Here is a 5,000-nt window from a genome sequence, read left to right as displayed (position 1 = left end):
AACAGAGTGAGCAGTATTAGTATTGAGCTCTGCTTGTGCAAAGCAGACCGCAGATTGATCCAAGAAATTGGTATCAAGCGGTTATAATACTATGCTGTTTAGTTGACTTGCAAACGTACCCAGCAATGGTTACTCCTGCTAGATGTGCTTGCACATTTTAGTGGAAGAAGATGGATTCTAAAGAGTTTTCTGCAGAATCATCTTAATGCACGACATAAATCTCGATACCTCGTTAAAGTTAACATCCACTTGCTGGTTGTTAGCTGAGGATATCGTATTTATAGCTGCAAAAACAACTTGTTTAGCATTTTACTTTGCTAAAACATCAAGTTACCTGGTTGATCCTGCCAGTAGTCATATGCTTGTCTCAAAGATTAAGCCATGCATGTCTAAGTACATACTGTTTATAAAGTGAAACCGCGAATGGCTCATTAAATCAGTTACGGTTCCTCGGATATTCTTTTTTACATGGATAACTGTGGTAATTCTAGAGCTAATACATGAACAAGTGTTCCAACCTCAGCTTGCTGACGGAAGGATCGCATTTATTAGTACAAGACCAATGATTCTTATTCACCTAGAACCCTGTTCAGTGATTTCGGTCGCTGTCTAAGGACTAGCAGTGGGGATCTTAGCAACTTCGGTTGCATTTCTTGTGATGACTCTGAATAACTGAGCAAATCGTATGGCCTCTGAGCCGACGATGTATCCCTCAAGCAACTGCCTTATCAACTGTCGATGGTAGGTTATGCGCCTACCATGGTTGTAACGGGTAACGGGGAATTAGGGTTCGATTCCGGAGAGGGAGCCTGAGAAACGGCTACCACATCTAAGGAAGGCAGCAGGCGCGCAAATTACACAATCCCAGTACGGGGATGTAGTGACGAAAAATAACAATACGGGACTCTATTGAGGCCCCGTAATTGGAATGAGTACAATTTAAATCCTTTAACGAGGATCTATTGGAGGGCAAGTCTGGTGCCAGCAGCCGCGGTAATTCCAGCTCCAATAGCGTATATTAAAGTTGCTGCGGTTAAAAAGCTCGTAGTTGGATTTCAGTCGAACCTATGGGGTCCACTGATTAAAGGGTTAGATGGTGATGTTAGGTTTCTTGCTTGTGTCTACGGATGCTTGCTTGAACCTTCATTCCTCTTTCCTGGTGGTTACATTCATAGTGTTTAGACAGAAAATTGCTCGATATTTGCTATCAATGCTCTTTACCGAGTGTTGATTCAAGCGATCGAGACTTTTACCTTGAAAAAATCAGAGTGCTCAAAGCAGGCGTCCAAAACCTCGAAAGAGGTGCCTAAAAACGGTATGGTCAACCATCTATATGATGCGTACCACTACCTTAACTTGAATGATCTTGCATGGAATAATGGAATAGGACCTTGGTTCTATTTTGTTGGTCTTAAGAATCCAAGGTAATGATTAAGAGGGACAGACGGGGGCATTTGTATTGCGGCGCTAGAGGTGAAATTCTTGGACCGTCGCAAGACAAACTACAGCGAAAGCATTTGCCAAGAATGTTTTCATTAATCAAGAACGAAAGTTAGAGGTTCGAAGGCGATCAGATACCGCCCTAGTTCTAACCATAAACGATGCCAACCAGCGATCATTCTGAGTAACTAATTTCATGACTCGAATGGAAGCTTCCGGGAAACCAAAGTTTTTGGGTTCCGGGGGAAGTATGGTTGCAAAGCTGAAACTTAAAGGAATTGACGGAAGGGCACCACCAGGAGTGGAGCTTGCGGCTTAATTTGACTCAACACGGGAAAACTCACCCGGCCCGGACACTGAGAGGATTGACAGATTGAGAGCTCTTTCTTGATTCAGTGGGTGGTGGTGCATGGCCGTTCTTAGTTGGTGGAGTGATTTGTCTGGTTAATTCCGATAACGAACGAGACTCTAGCCTACTAAATAGACTTGCAGTTTACACTGCAGTACTCCCCCTTAGTCAACCTGTGGGTGGTAGTATCTCTTGATGGTTTCGGCTGTTGAGGGCTCTGCTGCTATTAGCCTACAGAATTGGCTAGGGTAAGGATGCTGTAGCACTGTAAGGACTTCTTAGAGGGACAAGCGGCGCTCGCAGCCGCACGAAACAGAGCAATAACAGGTCTGTGATGCCCTTAGATGTCCGGGGCCGCACGCGTGCTACACTGAAGTGGTCATCGTGCATACTGTTTCCTGCTCCGAAAGGAGTGGGTAACCGCTTGAACCCATTTCGTGATGGGGATTGGGCATTGTAATTATTGCCCATGAACGAGGAATTCCCAGTAAGCGTGAGTCATTAGCTTGCGTTGATTACGTCCCTGCCCTTTGTACACACCGCCCGTCGCTACTACCGATTGAATGATTTAGTGAGGACTTCGGACTGGTCAATCCAGACCATTGGGAAACTAGTGGTCGGATTGTGCTGGAAAGATGTTCAAACTTGATCATTTAGAGGAAGTAAAAGTCGTAACAAGGTTTCCGTAGGTGAACCTGCGGAAGGATCATTAACGTATTACCCTCTTATTATAAGAGAAATACAACCTTCAAACAATCAAACACTCTGCATAGTGATATTGTAGATGCTAATATGGTGAATGCAATTGAATTGTATTTGCATTAGAGTCGCAATTGTGAATGTTTATTGCAAACATTTAGCCATTGCAACATGATTCTAATTTGCATTACATTCGTTCATTCATACATCCATCTTTCATTATCCAATGCAACAAAGAGTGAGGGTTATCTAACGATAGCCATAATTTCTTTTGCAAAACAATTGTAGTTTATAATGAAAAGCCTGTCTTGCTACATACTTGGTACCTGATCAAGTCTTCAGCTTATGCTGACGGCAAGGTTTAAAGAAGGAAGTTTTACACTTCTTCGCCTAACTAAGTAAAGACAACTATGGTTTTTATAAACTGCATACAATTGTTTTCAAACCCTCTCAATGCAGATTTAGGATACTTATTAAAAGTCCCACGGTGGCAAAGATACATCTTCAAGCGGTGGATCACTCGAATTACCAATCGATGAAGAACGTAGCTAGCTACGATAATCGGTGCGAATTGCAGGACACGCCGAGCACTTGAGCTTCCAACGCACATTGCGGCTTTCGGGTCTTTTCCGAGGTCACATCTGTCTGAGAGTTGAGATGTAAAATAATCAACAAAACACTTGCATACTACCATATATGCATTGTTTTGAGAGGATTGTATATTTATATGCATGAATCTTGATGTTTTATTCCTTTTCTTAATTGCAATTCGTTGCAATTTAGTAAGGAGAATCTCAAATCTACTTGTTTCACATGATAAATTTTGTGTACAATGCATATTTCATCTCTGCAAGCAGTATATATGAATAGATACTAGCATGAGATTCTAAGGTTAGTCGCCTATCTGACGACGCTAAAGTCGTATTGCAGATAACTATGGTGATCAACTAACCTGTTAACTGATGAATCTTCTTGCACTTGTATAAATCGTACAAATAGTAGCTATTTCATTCTGTTAAAGCAGACCTAAGAAGTAATGCAAAGGCAAAATTTGTGCAAACATTAAAGTAGATTTACGTTGCTTGCTTGCAAACAACACAAATAAACATTAATCAACTTAATCAATATTTTTGATCTCAGATCAGGTGAGGTTACCCGCCGAATTTAAGCATATAATTCAGCGGAGGAAAAGAAATCAAATGAGATTCCCTGAGTAACGGCGAGTGAAAAGGGATGAGTCCGGCGCAAAGGTTTTCCATTGAAAGGTGGAAAGCGGTGCTGCGTAATGGTTAGAGTCACGATTATTTCAACTAAATCTGCAAGTCCCTCTGACAAGGGCCCTCTTCCCAGAGACGGTTCTAGGCCGGTGGCAGATCTTGGTTAATGGAATATCGATTACTGGCTTTAGTCGCGGATAGAGTCAGATTGCTTGAGAGTGCAATCCAAATTAGGAGGTAAACTCCTCCTAAGACTAAATACGATGGTAATATCGATAGCAAACAAGTACCGTGAGGGAAAGTTGCAAAGTACTTTGAAGAGAGAGTTCAAAAGGACGTGAAACCGCTTGTAGAGAAACGGATAGAACCACGAAGTGTAGCTGAGAGGAGAACTCAGCTCCTCTTGTGTATTGTTGCCTTTTTCTATTCAGTGCTAAGAATGCTTTACAGCGTTCCAAGATCAGTAGGTTAAGGGGTAACTTTTAGCCTGCCCTTGGATCTTGGTATTGATAGGAGGAGTGCAATATGTGCATGAGGAGTGCATTTTCTCAACTCTCGTGCTCAAACCACGACCAATGTGAAGGAGAGTGCAAAACTCTTGTTCAAGTGATAACAGCAAGGTGTACTAAACACACACCTAATCAGCATTTAGTTTTCACAGCTACTAATATTCCTTGCGTTGTTAGACTTAGCCTGTGAGCTAGTGTTGGCAACTGTTACCACAGTCACATTGGAGATGAATCTCTGCTTATGCAGGGTCAACAATGCTTGTCATCTGCTCTGACGAATCCGACTAGTCTTTCGTTGATGATGTCTGTTTCTTCACCTGGTGTTGAAACAACTCATGGATTGGCTGGCTTTTGGTGGTTTGTTGGTAAAAGTGGCAAGCTTACGTTAACCTAGTGATTCTGTGGTCAGTAGATCGGTACTCTATCCGACCCGTCTTGAAACACGGACCAAGGAGTCTAACATGTATGCAAGCTGATCAGTCTTGTTTAGGCTTGAAAGGCGAATTGAAAGAAATTGATATGATGTATGCTTGTAAGAGTATACCGCAATATCAGCCCGTGATATATCCACTTTACCGAGATTTTCGCGGAGCACTAGTATATATGTTAGTACCCGAAAGATGGTGAACTAAGCCCGGACAAGATGAAGCCAGAGGAAACTCTGGTGGAGGTCTGTAGCGATTCTGACGTGCAAATCGATCGTCAGATCCGGGTTTAGGGGCGAAAGACTAATCGAACCGTCTAGTAGCTGGTTTCTTCCGAAGTTTCCCTCAGGATAGCTGGCAC

The 5,000-nt window shown here is 42.5% G+C and overlaps 3 non-coding genes across 3 annotated transcripts in view; all 3 read left to right on the top strand.

Moving 5' to 3' along the window:
• The first annotated feature begins 331 nt into the window (after positions 1-331).
• Positions 332-2,501, top strand: LOC149092675 (small subunit ribosomal RNA). The gene has a single exon (XR_016200710.1). It is a non-coding gene; the product is annotated as a small subunit ribosomal RNA (ribosomal RNA).
• Positions 2,502-2,988: 487 nt separating this feature from the next.
• Positions 2,989-3,143, top strand: LOC149092674 (5.8S ribosomal RNA). Its single transcript, XR_016200776.1, has one exon. It is a non-coding gene; the product is annotated as a 5.8S ribosomal RNA (ribosomal RNA).
• A 476-nt stretch (positions 3,144-3,619) lies between these two features.
• The window catches only part of LOC149092673 (large subunit ribosomal RNA), a 4,168-nt gene continuing 2,787 nt past the window's right edge, over positions 3,620-5,000 (top strand). Inside the window, exon 1 of the ribosomal RNA XR_016200749.1 lies at positions 3,620-5,000. This exon is cut by the window's right edge and continues 2,787 nt beyond it. This is a non-coding gene — a ribosomal RNA (large subunit ribosomal RNA).

The sequence above is a fragment of the Tetranychus urticae genome, unplaced genomic scaffold, assembly GCF_039701765.1.
Source record: "Tetranychus urticae isolate SD_2017Ah unplaced genomic scaffold, NJAU_TeUrti_SD_1.0 Scaffold_7, whole genome shotgun sequence".
NCBI lineage: Eukaryota > Metazoa > Arthropoda > Arachnida > Trombidiformes > Tetranychidae > Tetranychus > Tetranychus urticae.
Note: the sequence above shows the minus strand (reverse complement) of the source record. Positions and strands in the feature narration are given on the sequence as shown.